The 19565-nt window shown below is 42.2% G+C and overlaps 1 protein-coding gene and 1 non-coding gene across 2 annotated transcripts in view; one reads left to right on the forward strand and one right to left on the reverse strand.

The window, feature by feature from the left end:
- DSCAM (DS cell adhesion molecule) overlaps positions 1-19565 on the reverse strand; it is a 617895-nt gene that overhangs the window by 514484 nt on the left and 83846 nt on the right. The window lies entirely within an intron of this gene.
- On the forward strand, positions 18594-18748 carry LOC115873631. Its single transcript, XR_004048522.1, has one exon. It is a non-coding gene; the product is annotated as a small nucleolar RNA SNORA57 (small nucleolar RNA).

Genomic DNA, 19565 nt, shown 5'->3' on the forward strand with positions numbered 1-19565 from the left:
TGGATGTTGTGCTTCCCTAAGGAAACTGGTGGAAGTCATATGTGGCCCCTACAAAATTTCTCCAGAGTTTATCCCAATTTGCAGTGACCCTATAGGACAGAGTAGAACTGCCTCACAGGGTTTCCAAGGCTGTACATCTTTTATGGGAGCTGACTGCTACTTCTTTCTCCTATCGAATTGCTAGTGGGTTTGAACAACTAATATTTCAGTTAGCAGCCTGCAAGACAGCTTGCTTTCCATTGTAAATGGTGTTCTTACGAAGGAGAAGAAGAGCCACAGGAATTAGGAGAGGCACAGAGGGAAAAATTCCAGGTGACGATGCCTAGACCAAGACATAGCTAGGGCTGTGATAACCACCAGCAGCTCGAAGAGCCTACTGGAGGTTCACTGGGGGTGTAGTTTTCCAAAACCACAGGGATATACAGGAAGATTAGCTTTGTCTAGACTTTTTTAAGGAAGACAAATATGTTTGGGGCATAAGAAGAAATTTATATATCATATATGTAGTTATATATATTTATATCTATCTGCACTACAGTGTACAGTAAGGCGCTTCAGCGGTGTGGTGGATTATACATTGAACTGCTAATCGCAAGGTCAACTGTTAGAGCTCACCAGTCACTCCTTGAGGAAAAGGTGCTTGTTTCTGCTCCCATAAAGATTTAAAGTCCTGGAAACCCCAAAGGTAGTTCTGCACTGTCCTACGGGGTCACTATGAGTCCAAACCGACACGATGGCAGTGCGATTTGGGCCTATAGTGAACAGTATGGGGCATTGGTGTTCAATGGAACAAACTCCACTACTATGATGGAAATCCAGGCTACATTCCCAGTTAATACACCTCATGTGCAACCATCAGCTGTCTCTGGAGGCCTGTGTGCTGCTTTGATCCTGAATAGGTTTCAGCCAAGCTTCCAGTCTAAGACTAGGGATAACGGCCTGGTAACGTGCTTCTGAAAACCCTGACCATTTAAAACTTGAGGGTGGTGCAGGATCAGCTTGCGTTCAGGTGTCCACGAGGGTCCTAGGAAGAAGGCTGACTCAACAGCAACCAACAAGGAAGGCACTAATGAAAAGCACCGCTATCTTTACATCCTTCAGAGAGCCGTTCTCGGGGAGCCTGCCTCATCTGGGATTGCCGCTGTTTTTAGGTGCTATCGAGTGAGTTCTGATCCACAGTGACCCTGTGCGTAAAAGGATGAAACACTGCATGGCCATGCACATCCTCAGAACAACGTGCTGTGAATGTCCCTCCTCTCTTTCTCACTTCCTCTCTCCTTCACCAAACATGATGGCTTTCGCCAAGGCCTGCTCGTACCTGACATGTCCCAAATATGTAAGACAAAGTCTCACCATCCTCGCCTCTGAGGAGCACTCTGGCCACACTCTGTTCTCATACTGTGAGATAGGATTTTAAATGTCTCTTCTCTGCACCACTCCAGACTTAAGCTCTCATATAGCATATCTAGAATAAACAAATCTTCTTAGGAACATTACAAAATGTTCCATAGAAGTGAGAAACGCGGGAGTTTGTCTTGCTTGCTTTGGAAGCATCACAAGGAAAGACACATTGCTAGCAAAGGACATCATCACATGTGTAAGGTTAAGGGTCAGAGAAAACCAGGGATACCCTCAATGAGATGGACTGACCCCATGGAGACAACAATGGGCTTAAATATACCAATGGCCATGTAGATGGTTCAGGACAGGGCAGTGTTTTCTTCTGTTATATATAGGTTTGGTGTAAGGCAGAGCTGACTCAATAGTTAACTAAAAACAACAACAAATTTCATCTGTACAAACATACAACAAATAACAATAACGACAACTAATTTCTCCTTACTACCCCTACCATTTAACTACTTCTCATTCACAATCACATTTCTTCAAGAGACGATACATGAATCTTTACTTCATCACCAACCACTCACCTTCAACCTCTTTGATAATGGGCTTTTTATCCAGGTGTCTGATGAATTTAAAGATTCCAAATCAGTGACTTCATCATGAACTTTCAGCAGCATTTCACACATGCAGAACGTGAATAATGAAATATTGGAGTTTGAAGGAACGCCACTTTAAATTTTATTTTTCCCCTATCCATCTGAATGTTAGTAATATGCACCACATCTGAGTAAAATGTTGCAGGATGTAATTTGTCGATATTATCATTCATGGATTTTCAAAGATCCATGAGTCAACAAAGATCACATTTGTAAAGATACTGGTAATAAAAGACAATAATAATGAAAACAAAACACACACAGAGACAGGTATTCAACTTATATCATACCTGATCATCATGGAGCCAATACAATGGAGCTTGGTCATTCAGTCAGAGATGACCAGTATAGAGACACCCTCCTTCAAGGTCATAAACCCTGCCTCCATGCCAAGTTTCCTCGGACCCCGCTGGATCCTGCACTGAGGGTTCATCCTGGGTTGACTAATGCTGGTGTTACTCACAATTACACCCTGAGCCCTCTTGCCTTCATGTTCCTACTCTGCATGGAGTGCTTCAGCCATTCCAATGACATTACACAAAAACACATACGCTTATGACTCACTGATTTTTTAGTGGAGCCTAACGGCCAAGCTGGTACGTCCACAAATATCTTCTTATATTTAAAACACAAGGTGTCTAAGTGGCTCTCTCTACTAACAGAGCTTTCCTCATATCATTCTCACCCAAGGATATGGGATCACTATTTATCCAATGACTCAACCTAGGGATCATTTCTTGAAATTACATTCCAGCCTCTATGCTGTTCCCTATACTCACTCTACCAACACAAACTTTACCTGGTCCTAATCCCTCCTCTAAAATGTATCTGAAGTCTGTCCATTTATCTCTACCTCCAGGTCTGGTTACCATCACCTCTCAGGTAGGCATCTGTCTCGTTCCCTAACTGGTCTCTCTGCATCTACATTTTTTCCCCTAAACTTTATGAGCAAGGGTAACCTTAAGCCAATATCAAATCATCTCTCTGACCACCTTAAAATACTTCAATGGCTTTCCATTGAATTTAAGCCTAAAACCAAAACTTTCATTATTGCCTTCAAGTCTCTGGATGAGGTGGATCAGCCCTCTCTGCCACCTTGTCTTCCTTTAGTCTCACTCAGTTGATGTCATTCCTTATCAATGGCACCAATGTGGGGCTCATTCTCATTACTTGGGATGCAGCCAGACTGTTTCTTTGATCTAAAATAGGTGTTTTGTAGCCTGGCTCATAAATCTGCATGTATTTCAGCTTAGTGTGTTTATTTTGCTTTCCTAACTATCTTCAGAAGGTAAGTTTATGATTGATTTACTTCACCTACAATAATGTGCTCCAGGTTCATCCATGTTGTGACATGTTTTGCAGATTTGATATTCTTTAATATTACATTGTATTCTACTGTGTGTATGTAAACAAAGTGTTTATCCATTCATCTGTTGATAAGAACTTAGATTGTCTTAATCTTTGTGTTATTGTGAATATTGCTGCTGTAAGTGGGGTGTGCATATGCCTATCTCTGTCATAACTCTTTTGGCCTTAGTATCTATACCTAAGAGTGGGATTACAGGATCATATAGTATTTCTATTTCTGGCACTTTGAGAAAGTGCCATACTTTTTTCCATAGTGATTGTATCATTTTACATTCCCCTCAGCAGTGTGTGGGAATTCCAATTTCCCACAACTTCAGCAGCATTTATTATTTTCTGCTTTTAGGTTAAGTATCATTATTGCTATTGTGGGATAATAATTCATTGTAGTGTTGACTTGCATTTCCCTAAGGACTAATGACTACACGGATCTCTGTAAGTATGAAAAGGCAAAAATTAATGGAATTTTTTATTATCTTTTCATTCCATTTTTTTCACAGATTTTTAAAAACCCCTTGTATTTATGACTGGCTTAATGACTTCTTTGGTTACATGTTTGTGCATGTACTTTGTCCATTTTTAAAATGGATCATTTGTTATTTTGTTGTTGATATGTTGGGAACTTTTAATACTTTTTAAAGATTAGATCCTTGTTCGAGATGCAGTTGGCAACATATTTTTTTCTCTAGGCTTAGGTTTCTTCTTATATTCTTCTAGAGAATAAGGTATAGGGATAATTGTGAGGATGGTTCAACCCCGGGCAGTGTTTTATTCTGTTGTGCCTTTGACTCTGGGTCAAAGCTGACTTAACAACAACCGAGAGGTCTCCTGATGAGCATAGATATTTGACATTTAGGAAGTCCCAGTCATCTAGAATACCTTCTGCTGCATGTATATTTTCAGTTAGGCTTAATAAACTATTTATGCCATAAATCGTGACTCCAGATTTCCCCCCAGTTTTAATCATTATCGTTTTAGGTTTCACATTTAGTTCTTTGATCGATATTGAGTTAGTTTTTGTGTATGGTGTGATATATGAATCCTGTTTAATTTTTCTGCAAAAGGATATCCAGTTTTGGCAGGACCATTTATTAAAAGTAACTACCTCTTTGCCTAACAGATTCAGATTCTTTGTCAAAGATAAACTGTCTGTATATGGGTGGATTTATTTCTTTGTTCTCAATTGGGCTCCAATGGTCTATATGATAATGTTATAACAGTACCAGATTGTTTTGACAATACAGCTACATAGTAGGCTGTGAGATTGGGAAACTGAAATCTTCTTTGTTGTTCTTCTTCAGTAGTGCTTACTTATCAAGGTCTTATTTCCTCTCCATATAAGAAGGAAAGTTGTTGATTGGGTTTTCCGTCTCATTATGAATGTTACCAGAACATGGACCAATATCACATTTTATGTATAAATCACTTTGGGTAGTTTTGACATTTTTACAACATTAAGTCTTCTTATCCATGAACATGATCTTTTTCCATTTCTTTGGCTTTTGGATGCTTTTTTTCTTTCTTCTTTGTATTTTCTTTAATAGTGGCAAATAGTTTTGGTTTGCTGTGTGTGTGTAACATGTTTCTAACGCTCGTTAGGTTTATTCCTAATTATTAAACCTTTGAATGTATGTGGTGAGGTCTATTGCAAAAGACAATATTTTCCCATTTACATTTAGGGAGTTCCCTTAGTGTAGAACAATGGTTCTCAACCTTCCTCATGCCGCGACCCTTTAATACAGTTCCTTGTTTTGTGGTGCCCCCCCAATCATAAAATTATTTCTGTTGCTACTTCAAAGCTGCAATTTTGCTACTGTTATGAATTGGGTGACCCCTGTGAAAGGGTTGTTCAACCCCCAAAGGGGTCACAACCCACAGGTTGAGAACTGCTGGTGTAGAAGAATTGGACTGACTCTTGCTTGTTGATTTTATAGCTTGTCTTTTTTGCTGAATTCTTCTATTCCAGTAGCTTTCTTGTTCAGGCTCTGATTTTCTATGTAGAGGATTATATCATCTATAAATAGCAATCATTTTATTTTTTTCTTATCAATTTGAGTATCTTTTATTTCCCATTCTTGCTTTATTGATCTAGTTAGGACTTCTAGATAATATTAACTTAAAATGATGATTTAAAAAATCCTTGCCTGATTCCCAATCTCATGGAGAAAGCTTTCAGGCTTTTTCTATTAAAAATAATGTTGGCTATTGGTGTTGTATATATCCCTTAATTATGCTGAGTGATCACTCTTCTATTCCTATTTTGTTGTTTTTATCAAGAATGGGGACTAGATTTTGTCAAATGACTTTTTTGCACCAACTGAGATAACAAAGCAATTTTACCTTTGTTTTATTTCTGTGGTGGGTTACATTAATCGATCTTAGAATGTGGACCCATCCTACACAGCACTTATTTAGGATATCGAATTGTTAGCTGTGCTGACAATTGTGTTGACTAGAATTGTGTTGGGAATTGCCACGTCTATATTGTTGAGGAATGTTGGTCTACAATTTTATTTCACACAGGTGTATATACTTTTATCATGGTGGCTGCCTTTGGTATCAGGCTCATACTTAATAGAATGAGGTTGATAGTATCCTATCCTTTTTCATGTTCTGGAAAAATGGGAGCAAAAGTGGTGTCAACTTTTTTCTGAATTTTATCAGAAGTATCCACTGAAGTCCGTTGGGCTGGGGAATTTTTTTTATTGAGTTTTTTTTCTTTATATGACTTCTTTATTTCTTCTTTTGTTACTGACCCACTCACATTTTCTTCCTCAGTTTGTGTCACTTTGGGTTGGTAGTGTGGCTCTAGAAATGTGCCTATTTCTGCTGGTTTTCAAATGTACTGGAGTAGGTTTTTATAATATTCTATTTGATTCTACTTATTATAGCTTATATGACCTGTTCTTTTGTTTATTTTCAACTGCTCATCTTGTTCCTTTGTTAATTTGACCAGTGGTTTGTGAATTTTATTGTTCCTCTCAAACACGCACTCCCAGTCTTCTCACTGAGCATATCCAGGGTTTTCTGGCTTTGTTCTGATCTCTGTTTCTTGCTTTCTGCTGGGAGAGGTAGTGCTCCATTGCTGTTCTCCTTCTGTCTGTTCGAGTAGTCTGTAGAACTGAGCTATTTATTGGCTTAAGTCCTTTCTTCTTCTTTTTTGATGTATATATTTTTTGTTATAAATTTTCCTCTGAGCACTACTTTTGCTATATCCTATAGATTTTAATATACTATGTCACCATTCTCATTTGATTCTAGAAATTTTATTGCATGTTTAACTTCCTTTATTACCCAGTACCTTTAAAGCAGTGATTCTCAACCAGTGGGTTGCGACCCCTTTGGGAGTCGAATGGCCCTTTCACAGGGGTCGGCTGATTCATAACAGTATCAAAATTACAGTTATGAAGTAGCAAGAAGAATAATTTTATGGTTGGGTGTCACCACCACATGAAGAACTGTATGAAAGGGTCGCGGCATTAGGAAGGTTGAGAACCACTGCTTTAAAGAAAGTATGATTCAGTTTGTATGTATTTAATAATTTCCTCTTGTTCTTCCTGTTATTAAGTTCTAGATTTATAGTGTTGTGATTAGAGAAGATACTTTGGAGTAATTCAATGTTTCTATCTTTTTTGAGGCTTATCTCATGGCTTAAACTATGGTCAGTTCTGGAAAACAATATGTCCTGCATTGTAACGTTTCGGTGATGTCAGTAAGTGAGTGCACGCACATGCATTCTGGCTATAGTCTCTTGGTGGATCGACCTTAACCATTATATATAGTGTGGGCATGTTATCTAAACTCTCATCTGACTTCTTGACTTGCACAATGGGAGAAATACTGGTAATTCCTGACTCCCTTAGCTGCTGTGAAGGTTATAGGAGGAAGCACTTGGAAAGCACATGTTCGTGCAGCTGAAGGGAGCATCCCTTTACAGGTTTGAGTTTGCAAGGGTAGCACCTCCAGCCTTATAAAGGGCCTCAGAGGATCTGTGCTGGCTTTCAGAGCTGCTGACGCCAGTGCTGACAGAAGTGCCCCTGGGCAAGGCCATGTGGAGCCAATAAAGAGGCTTCCCAGGCCTTTTGGAAAGAGGAAGGGTCAAAATAATAAGCAAATGCAATTATCCCCCCAAAGACATTCAGTTAATGTAGCCAACTGATGGAATTTGCCTGTGCCTGTCTATATTAACACTGTCTTTCTGCAAATAAATAAAGATGTATAAAAAGCAGTTCATAAATTTGGAAGAAAGTAGAGAAAAGGGGAGAGGGGAAATGAGAGAGAAATAGAAGTATGGATAGGGGTGAGAGAGAGGATTCCCATTGGGAGTGAGGTCCAGATGCCCTGGTTTTCCCCAATGCAGAGCGTTCCAGGAATAGCTGAAAGTCTTAGGAAAGATTCCTCCACAGGTACTGTTCACATGACCGGAATCTGTGGAGTGTGCAACTACCTATGTACTGCCTACTTTAAGGCAGGCCCCTTACACCAGCAACGTCTACTGCCACTGTCCACGACCTATCCAGTACCCAGGCGAGCCTCCAAGTATGCAGAGAGGGCTTCATTTGTCAGGAGACACCACTGCAGCCAGTCACTTGCGGAGGATACTAGAAACCCTTCTGAAGGAAAAGGCTGAGTAGACACTTCCTCTCACTACCATTGCCCCTTTCCATGGGAAGGGAGGATTGCCCACAGCCAACTCCAGGCTGCCAGGAGAACAGCGACTAGGAACACACCAGTGACGTTCCCATGTGCCTAGTTCTCCTTGACCTGCGTCTTTCTCTTAGAACACGGCCGAGACAGTGCGTTTCCCACCTAGCTTTCCTCCGTCTCAGCGCCTCACCTGCACAGCCAGAAACAGAATGTCTCACAGAGCTTTGAAGGCCTCCTATATCTTGGCAGAGTGAGTGTTACAGACATAGACATTGTCTTCTGTGAAGGAGTTGGAACATTTGACCCCCAACCCCTCTCAGTGGATGAGTGCTTAACCAGTGTGCTGTTATGGCTCCATTTATATGAAAGTACTTAGAAAACATCCGGAAATTGAGTTAGGCTCTTTGTATACTTTACTTCTTCAATACATGAGTATATCTGCGTATGTGTGTGTGTACATGCATGCAGGCACACATACATACAAACAGCCATACATAATACGTTATGGTTCAGTGCCATCAAGTCAGCTGGAATGCAGAGTGGTCCAGTACACAGCCAAATGAGACACTGAGTGTTCCTGGGCTCTCTTCACACTTGTTATGTTTGTGCCTATTGTTGCAGCCAGGGTGTCAGTCCATTTCTTTGAGGGTCTCCCTCTTTTGCTTCGTTACCAAGTATGAGGTCCTTCACTCGGGACCGGTCTCTCCTGATAACATGCCCAGAGTTCATGAGATGAAGTCTCTCCATCCTCGCTTCTAAGGAGCATTCTGGCTGTACTGCCTCCCAGACAAGTGTGCTGGTTCTGACGGTCCAGGGGACTTTCCATGTTCTTCACCAGCACCGCAGTTCAAATGCATCATTGTTCTTTAATCTTCCTTATTCAATGTCCGATTTTCACATACAAATGAGGTGACTGAAAATATCACAGCTTGTATCAGGCGCACCTTAGTCCTCAAAGTAATATACTGGCTCTTCAATACTTGAAAAAGGTCTTCTGCAGGAGATTTATTCAATGCAATATATTGTTTGATGTTGTGACTGTCACTTCTGAGTAAGGAGTACTTGTGGTTATATATTGGGCTGTGATCCACATGGCCAGCGGTTCAAAACCATCTATAGCTCCAAGGGAGAAATAAGTTTTTTCTACTCCCGTCAACAGTTACAGTCTCTTAGAAAGCCACAGGGGGTCACTATGAGTCAGCATCAAGCTGAGGGAAGTGAGTTTAACTTTCTAGCGTGGCTTCTACGAGCACTGACAATGGATCCAAGCAAGATGAAACCCTTGACAGCACCATCTTTCCTCCATTTATCATGATGCTGTGTCTATTGGTCCCGTTGTCAGTTTTGTTTTTGTCACATTGATTTGCAATCCATACTGAAGGATGCATTTTTTGATCTTCGTCAGCAAGTGCTTCAATCTTGACTTGTGCATTAAAGAAGTAAAACACATTCAGTATCTAACTCAGTTTCCAGGATGTTGTTTGTCTCCACTAATGCTGAATACTGTAATTATCTTTAGTTTATCACACCCTGATTCCAAAATTAAATGCTATACTGTGATTAATGGAAGGGCGAGATCACAGTACCGCATTGGAAGGGCTCTGCTGGAATATGTAAGTATTCCTTAGTTCTAAATGTGTGGGTTTTATTCCAATATCTTGCCTTTGTGCAGTACTCTCACAAAGAAGGAGACACAGAATAGCACTGGACCAGCATAAAGCGCAGCCCCTCTGGAACTGAGAAAAAGAAGGGAGTCCCATAGAGCACCCTTCTCAGGAGCGTGTGACTGCCATCTGCAGACCACCAGAAACATCCCGATGTCTAAATCATCTTAAAATTATTGGTTTAGGTATTTAATCTAGGCCAATTCCTTCCCCTTTGTTTTCCGAAGGGAATTTTTATTTCCCAGAGAGTTTTACAGAATGCATGAAGGGGAGTTTAAGACCCATATCCTGGTCATAGGCTAATTTCATTGTACATATCAATTTGTTAGCCACTCCCCCAACTTTAAGTTTCTACTGTTATGGTCTTGAGTCCCCCCCACCACTTACTGAATATTTCATCACCAGAGAATAAAGACATGCTGATTTAGAGTCACCTTAATAGAGTCCAATATCACATGTACTGGTTGGGCTTTGAAGGCAAGAGAATAGCAATTTTCAATGGCTTTTCTTAGAGCACCTGTTACATGACCATACAGGAATACGTACTCCAGAACATCAAAGGGTAATGACCTTTGAGGCAGGCAGGGATACCCGCGGGATCAGCCAGAAGGACCCACTTTCCTATAAGTTCGATCTGAACCATGGGGACTGAGCTACTCCAGGGCATGTGTAGTTAGAAACACTCCCATTGTCCCACTGCACACTCCAAACCCAGCTTACTGTCATTGAGTCTGCCCGGACTCACAGTGATCGTTATGTTGGAAATTCTTACTCTTGGCCAGTTAGACATGAACAAATTCCCTGCGGAATCAGCATAATGACAGATTCATATATTCAAAGTATTATTATTTGGAAAAGTATGGTTAAAAATCTTTGTTCACTATAAAAAACTGCTTGATTTCTTTACAACAGAAAAAAAAAGAATTGTACAAGCCCTCAATAAAATAATTTTTTTTAAAGAAAAAAACAAACAAACAAAAAAACTGCTTGAATCCTATATGAAGGGCACTTCAGAAAGCCCATGGGAAAATTTCATTGACTTTTCATTCCATTTTTTCACTAATATTTCGAAGCCCCCTCATCTATCTTTAGTTATGTACTTAACGTAACTACAGCATTCAGATAGATATTTTTTTCTAAATGGGCAGTTCACTGAATGGAAAGAAAGGAGCAGGTCATGAATAAATAGGACACAAGATTGGCCCCCATAAAAGGCACCAAAACAAAGAAACAACCAACCAACCAACACAAAATCCCTCGCCACCGAGTCAAATGTAACCCACAGGGATTCTACAGGACAGGGGGAAAGAAGTCCATAGGGTTTCTAAAGCTACCGAGCTCGACAAAAGCGTTCTGCCACCCCTTTCTCCTGCGGGGCAGTGGGTGAGTTCAAACTGAAGGCTCCAGGTTAGCGTCTGAGAGCCTCAACTACTGCACCAGCCAGGCACCTTTGAAAGGGATTACCGAGGGCGAACAGAACACCAGCATAAAAGCGGTGAATTGTGAGGGGTATACAATGAATGGTGTAAGGTGGGGGTGCTTGTTGTTGTTGTTGTTTTGGGGTTTTTTTTTTTTGTGGGTGTGTGACCTGGATAGAACTACATACAGAAGAAGAAAAAAACTTGTTTATTCTCAAAACGTGTTTTCTTGACACGGGAATGAAAACTAATTTAAAACATACCCTCAAAAATGTGGCTGCGTTAGGTGCCCTCAAGTCATTGCCGACTAATAGTGACCGTCATCCCGCCATCCCTACAATGCCGTCCTTGGACTAGAGTGTCACTCTACCTCACCAAGGGTCGTCTCCTATTTTAGCAAGCATGCTGTCCTTTATGACGGACTGATTTCTCCTGAGGACATGGCCAGTAGGTCAGACAAAGTCTCGCCATCCTGGCTTCTAAGGACCATGCTGGCTGTAGGCATTCCAAGAATAATTCGTTTCCTTCGGTCAGTTCATTTCAGTGAACTTCAACAACACCATAATTCAAATGCATCAACTTCCCTTCGGTCTACCTTTGTATCGTCGCTCTTCCAACTATTTTTCTGAAGTGTAATGAGATCTATTCCTCCTAAAGTTTGAAAGCTATGAAACATTAGCATGTCTACTCTCAGGTCACCGGATGAATAGTTAATGGAAGAATAAAAGCCCAAAGTTCTGCACTGAGTTGGGGTTTCTGCTTTCTAACAGAACGTAAACGCGCTGCTTCTCACCTTTGTATGCTGGGGTCTGGTTTTACCCATAAGGCCCTTTTCCCCAAAGTGTTGCTGTGTCAATGAATCACCATCAGGCTGGCCCCAACTCATGACAACGCCCCACACCATGGAACAAACGCTGCCAGGCTGAGGGATCTCCGAGATGGCTTATGGATGGAGCCACTGGCTGAGTTTGGGAGAAGATCAATCAAGCCTTTCTTCCGAATCTGCTTTCATCGGGAACCTGCTCAGCACCAGAGCACCATGCAAAGCCTCCACTGCTAACTGGGCTGCCGCTCTGCATTGGCCGAGAACTGAACTCAGTTCTCCTGCCTGGAAAGTGAGAATTCTACCACGGAACCAACAAACTTCCTCCTCCCAGAAAGATGGGCCGCATTCCCCTTCACGTGGTTCAGATATTGGCTGAGATGTCCATTTCACAACGACACCCTCCCTGGCCATTTCAGGGGAAAGAGCTCGTCCTTGAGTTGTTTCCTTTACAGCATGCATAACCAAACATGGAATATTTTACACAGTTATGTTAATGCCACGGAAATGTACGCCCCGGAACGTCAGGCATTCTCATGCCCAGACCACAGCGCACTCGTAGGCGCATAACCAAGAACGGCAGTACCAGAGCCACGAAGTCCATTCTACCTTCTGCCCAGCAACCCTCCACCCAGGCTCCAGTAGAACCGCTCCCTAGTTTTCCCAGGCTATGCTTTGTTATGGGCGCCGGAAGTCACATCTTTTCCTCGCGGATTCCCACTGGTGGGCTCAAACTGCTCACCCTTGTAGTCCTCATCCCAATGCGCATAACTCACTACCCGCCAGGCTCAAACGAGCTGTGTAATGCATATTTGTAGAATGACAGAATGCTGCCTTTGAGAGCAGCCCCGAGAGAAGGCGCTGTTCAAGGAAGAAGGCTCATGGGAGGGCAGACCCTGCTGGAGAAAGAAGAGAAAAGAATGGAAGATTGCGGATGGAAGAAAGGGGTAGGTGGAGGGGATGCCGGGGAAATGGCACAGCAGTAGAAAAGGAAAGCATAAGGCATGCATGGTGACGTCCAGAAATGGGGAGAAGATTGGATTCCGATATTAAATGGTTGGTTGTCACTGGCTTTCCAGTAAGCAGCATCCGGAGAAAGGCGCGGACTGTACTTAAAAGGGTTAAAGGAGAGATGAGGAGAGAGAGCTAGTGGTTGGAATGTATCTGATGGATAGAAGGCAGAAAGAAGGCCAAAGAGAAGAAGATAGGAAAGCAAGGGAGGGGACAGGGGGGCAGACAGAAAGGAGGGAGGTGAACAAGGAAAGTCCTCAAGGAGATGGACTGACAAGGTGGCTGCCACCACGCGTTCAAGCCCGGGCACCGCTGTGAGGACGCCGCAGGACCAGGCAGGTTTTCGTTCTGCTGCGCAGAGGGGGCTACGGGCGGAACGGACTTGATGGCCCCTAAACACAGCAGCAGAGCACGAAGAGAGGAGGGCGGTGAAGGGAGGGGAGAAGAAAGGAAAGAAGGGGGGTAGACCCAGCAGCACAGAATTTTACAGACGTTTTTATTGCTTTAGAAAGTACCCTGGTGGCATGGTAGGTGAAATAGTAGGCTGCCAACCTCTCAGGTCAGAGACTCAAGCCTCCCCGCCACTCTGTGGGGAGAGTGAGGAGGCCGCCGCTTCCATGAGGATGGACCACCATGGACGCCCTCCGGGGCAGCTCTACTCTGACCTCTAGGGAATCAACTGGATAGCAAATATGTGTACAAGGGGGTTGGTGTATGTTTGAATGTGGGAGTTAGGGGTCATTTGCCAGGTAACACGAATAAGCGCCTCACCTACAAAAGAACTAACTTGGCCGCATTTTTGTTTTTATTTCCATTGTCTAAGGCAAATGAGGAAAAATAAAAATGTCTTTGTTGAGGATTTTAGGATAATGATACCATGATAGGTCAGAGACTGCAGTTCAGGGTTAAAAGAACCGATGACAATGTATGCTGTGGGCTCAGACAGAGAACAGCAAGAACAAAGGCAACTCTTCAAAAGACACCAGCATTAAAAAAAATGAATAGCTAAAAACAAACAAAAATTCCCAAAGGACTCAAAGAAAGAGTCAAAATGAATTCTCTGAAGAGGAAAATGAATTTTGTTCTAATATTCTCTTAACAGAGTTTTTTCAAATAGGATAAGAAGATTGAAAAGAACCCTGATAACTCGAGATAAATTATGCAAATTCTCATTTCACATCTCTGCTTTTGGGGGAAGTATCAGCACCATTTTTAAAGCTGCAAAACCCCGACATTTCCTATCTCTGCTCCCCAGCTGGCGAGCACAGCCAAAGGATTATGCATAAGACACACGTGATCCGGTGGAGCTCAGAGAATCTGGGATACCGCCACTCTTGGGGGCTTAGAAGGAAGATTTTTAATTACAGTTCCACTGCCTTATCGCAACCAAGAGGTTAAACACTCTCCCTCTTCTACACCGTGCCCACTCATCCTGGGGGCTGCGGAGGGGAAATCGGTGCTTCTACAACTATGAATGAAAACAACTTTGATTCTTTGATTTTATGTTATCTAAGAAGCACTAAGAGGGAGAAAGTGGTACAAAGGCCACAACCATGGACGCAGACACACCAGCGACCATGGGGTCAGCACGGGACTAAGAAACCCTTCCTTCTATTATGCATGCAGTTGTCTTGGATCAGTCGGTTCAATAGCAAATAATAGGGAATCACTAGGCCTTCCTTCCTCTCCTCTCCTTTTGAAAGTATGAGCTTTACCCCCCCACCCCCAGGCAATAGTCCACATTAATACTATAATAATTTTGTTCATGGTAGTGCTGCTAACAGAAATATATCCCTTGACACCGCTTAGGCTAGAAGGAAAAAAATGAACATACTATGCTATATTTTGATTGTCCCCCTTCAATAACAATAACTAGGATGGTTTCCTAAGGGTAAAAAAACAATACCACCCCATTTCAACAGTTTATCCTAAGATTCTCTTTATTTCACGGTACCTCATTCAACAAACACTCTGTAGCTTAAGAACATGTCCCTTAACACATAAACCTGCTGTCATCAGTGAGTGTAGATCACAGGGAGCCTGGTGTCATTAGAAATGCCTTGAGAACTTCTGACCTTGAGGAGATCAAGTCCACCATTGCCACTCAAACATGACTATTGGCTGGTCTTTGTTAAGTCAGATCCGAATAGAACTAACCCAGAACCATGAACTGTGGTTAGAACAGTTAGAGGCAAAAGTATTTTCATCTCTTGTTATTTTTCTATTGAGAACCCACTAGAAATCAGTCTTTCTTAAATGAACTCCATAGATAAGACCATATAGAAGACTCTATCACAAATTATATTTGTTAATTATTTGATTTGTACTGCGTAGGAGTGATCAAAGGAGCATTTTCTTTTTAAAACTATATTCTCAGCTATGCAATTGCTGCTGTCAGGTTTGACCACCTAGGTGTAATCCTGAACTTTGGATAGAATTTCCTCGATCACAGGCTGTTAATATAACCACTCACATAAGTAACTTGTGTATAACTTTAACAAATCGGATCCAAAGGCTGGTGGGTGGGCTTGGACTGTTTCCAGCCAAATTGTCCTTCTGGTTCCACCTCTGGAAATGGATTAAAGATGCTTTACCTCAAAATGAATAACAATCAGGATGGTTTGATATTTGGAGTGGCAAGTGACTGGACGTTTATAAAATTCAAATTAAATAGATAGTTTCAATTCTATGTAAACAGTCAGGGTTAATTCACATCGTTTTCTCCGCCCTCACTTCCCCTGGTTTCCAGCATAGCAAAGCTGGGGCTGTAATTAGGGAATGGGTAGTACTCACTGTTCACCAGTTGTATGTAAGCTTTAAACTAATAACTCAGCAATTACGAGAAAAATGAGCAGTAATTACACCCATTTTACTCGCTGCTAGACAGATGGAACATTTTCTCCTCGTATTGGCAAACTGTCACCACATTTATTTCATTTTTACTGTTTACTATTTGTTGTACTTTGATTAAGAGTAATTGCAGACTAGGAAAATATGAAAAACCATGAATGTTGGTTATTTTGTAAAAATAGAAGGAAGCCCTTCTCCCCGCTCTATATTGACAGAACTCGCATTTTAGACTGTATTCAAATGGCGTCCACATCCCCAAGCTCGTCTGACACGGCACTGGGTGCCAGGATAGCTTTTTACCAGGGGGCTTCCATGTTTACTAATTATGTGGATCATCGCGGATCCCATCAATATTCTGCTTACATCCTGCGCAACCGCCTCCAGACCCTCCCACGCATCCATCTGGTCCCCATCCACCGAGGAGGCAAGGGGAAATTCACCTGGGTGTGGAGGAAACTGCCTATTGTAAAAATGCTGGAGGGCTGGTAAAGATGATGGAAAAGCTCCTTGATATTTTCATTCCATTTTCCCTTGAACCTTGTGAAGCGTCCTCCTCTCCTTTCTACTGTTCTTCGGAAGCAGCCTTAGTGGCGCAGGGGTTAAGGACTCAGCAGCTAGTCAAAAGGTTGAGAGTTCAAGACTAACAGCCTCTCTGCAGGAGAACGATGTGACATCAGCTTCCAAACAGATAACCTCGGAGACCAGCTGGAGCGGTTCTAGTCTGCCCGCTAGGCTTGCCACGAGCCGGGCACTGCCTCGACCATCGTGTTTTACACTTTGTTTTGCTTTGTTTTCATTTTCAGTTGTTCTTGTGGTTTTGAAGAATAGAGGTCCAGTTCCATCCTGCCTACTAAAATGATTTCATGTACAAGGGTACTTCAAGAAGTTCACGGAACAAGGGAACTCAAAGATAATGGAATCCTTCCAGGAGCTTGCTTTTTTTTTTTTTTTCCAGGAGCTTGCTTAAGCCCCCTCACGTGGTGTTCAGTGGAACATTGATATTGAGGGCCGTTCTGGCTCAGATTATCTTCGAAAGCTCTTTAGCATGTGCAGCATGGGCTTCAAGTTCATGTGCTAGCTGCATATGCACTCCTGACAAAGCGTCAGGGGTACAGAGGGCATGGGCTAGGGGAGGGGAGAGCTTACTTGTATTCATTTTTAGCAAACCATATATTTCTCACTGGTAATATTATTTGTGTGGACTGGGATTTTGCACGATTGCTAATACCAAGTGAGCACTTAGATGTATAATTATCAACCGTTGAGAAGCTGTTTTCGCTAATAGTAAAAATATCTCTTTTAGGGTAAGCCCCAAGCGTAAAACAATGCACACTCGCTGTGTACAATTCTCAGGAAGGCATATTTTGTTAGCCGTGAGTAGGCAGGGCAAGCTTCCAAATTCAATGCCCATAATGACACACTCCCAGAAGCAATAAAAGCCATCAGAGACCCCCACGGGCCCACAGGAAAGCCTAGAATTGCCAACAAACACGCTCCTAAAATGCATGCTTAAATACATTTGAAAAGTTGTGACACCGGCTTCCATTTTTCATAATGGAGCGTGGTGAGGGGAAGGGTTGGGGGGAGGCACGCCTTGTTCTACATGGGCTCCATATTGATTCGTGGAGATGTCATGTGTTAATGCGCTGGCTCACTAATGGCTCTGCCTGTGTGGTAATCTGCTCAGCTAGTGCAAGGCCCTGAATTGATTAGTTCCCTTAATGAGCCTTAGATTGCCGTCCACCCAATATGGAAACTGCAGAGCAGACCGCTTGTGTGGCTGGAGAAACCCGGCTCTCACGCAGCTGTCCAGGAGGGAAGCGATGAGGAGCAAGCGGTAGAAGACAGTGGGGGGCTGGGGCTTCAGGTGAGAGGACAGAGAAGCTCCCTGTTCCTTTTCTAGGCGATGTGGAATCATATTCCTGGGTTCCCTGAGACAGCAGAACAGCGCAAGGTGAGGCTCCGACCTCACTCCCAAGCAATGACCATGGGCAGGTTGGACACTATCTGGATCGGACGTTGGTCTCTGTCATGTGCCATCTCTGTAATCCTGGCATGTCATCTTTCTACAACACCTCTATCTTCATTTGTGTGCAAATTACATCATATAATTTTTAACCAATGGACTTAGGCCGGGGGAGGGGGCAGTATGGAGAGGAGACCAGAAGGAAGACATAGAGCACAGGTCATTTTAAGGACATGGACATTATTCGACAGGGTACTGGTAATGATGGATACAGGACAAGCATTTGCCAAAGTTCATAGACTGACAAGTATATATCAAATTTCATAGAACTGTGTAACACAAGGAGTGAAACCCAATGTACACTATGAATTTTAGTTAATAAACATGCATTGTTAGTGACTTATCAAAGAGAACAAATGCACCACAGGAATGTAACTCAAAAACTCAGCTACCGCCTTGATTTTGATTTTGATTCGGAGCGACCCTGGAGGTAGAGGAGAACTGCCCCTGTGGGGTTTTGAGGCTGTAAATCTTGACAAGAGTTGAAAGCCTCATCTTCCTCCCAACAATTGGGCTCCAATTGTTGACATCATAGAGATCAGCCCACTGTGTGCCCGCAGGACCCTTCCCCAGGAGCATGAGATATTATGTTATAATATAATCATTGTGTCATGGGAGAAACTTGAGTGCTATTGGCAGGGCAAGTACATGAGAGTGCTGTGTACCCCGTAATTCTTCTGTTAACCTAAAAAGGCCCCCAAAATAGTGCTTTTATTTTTTTTTAAAAAGTCCAACATGCAATTGAAAAAGTAACGGTACAAAGCTATTAAAATAAGTTTAGCAATGCTTTTTTCTTGTTGGGAAACGAGCATGCAGTCTAGCCCTCATTACAGACAGAAGCACAGGGAAGGGGCTACCATGCAATCAATTCCCTCACTGCCATGTCTTCAGTGTCAGTGGCTTCCCATCCACCAACTCTATCCTTAAATGACAGGACAAAGAAAAATAAGTAAAACTAAAATGAAATCAATTCAGCAAATGGATGGTGACCTGCTGGTGCTCTGTGAGACCGACGGGGGCTGGATAGACTTGGAAGATTGTCAATAAGGCAGTGGAAGAATGAAAAGGGGTAATAAGGAGGCGTGGGTGGGGGAGGCTGCCTGGGATACGTTTTATCTCCAGAAAGTTGGGATTCACCATCAGAACTGTGTATTGATATTTTAAAATTTTTACAAAGATAGGTCAAAAAAGGAAGGAGAAAGTAAAATAGTTTCCTCTTGCTCATATACCCATCGCCCCCTGCCCTATATATGCATCCACATGACACTCATACACACACACACCATGCATACCACACATACATACTATGCACACACACATACACACACAAATCTATACACCTTGTGCAGACAAACCAAACACACACGTCTATCACGAAAGAAATTATGTTAGAGAAAATGTAGGAACTTGAACATGTTTTTAGTCTCAAGTGAAAGCAATTCAGAAAATCATTCCTACTTTTAGAAAAAATAAACCACAGTATTAGTTAACCCATCATGTTTATATTCAAAGAAAAGAACTGCATAGAGTCTCATAGCATAAATAAACAAAAGTCCTAGCCACATGTAAAATGTCTACTCTTAGTAATTCATTCTGGAATGTGCTATAGGAAACAACAGACGAAGGCTAATTAACAGCTTGCAGTATGCAAATGACACAACTTTGCTTGCTGTAAGCAAGGAGGACCTTCAATATGGATTATAACTCAATGTCAAGAAAACCAAAATCCTCACAACAGGACCAGTAAGTAACATCATG

The sequence above is a fragment of the Echinops telfairi genome, unplaced genomic scaffold (assembly GCF_000313985.2).
Source record: "Echinops telfairi isolate 266 unplaced genomic scaffold, ASM31398v2 ScPeMD7_7469;HRSCAF=8507_0, whole genome shotgun sequence".
NCBI lineage: Eukaryota > Metazoa > Chordata > Mammalia > Afrosoricida > Tenrecidae > Echinops > Echinops telfairi.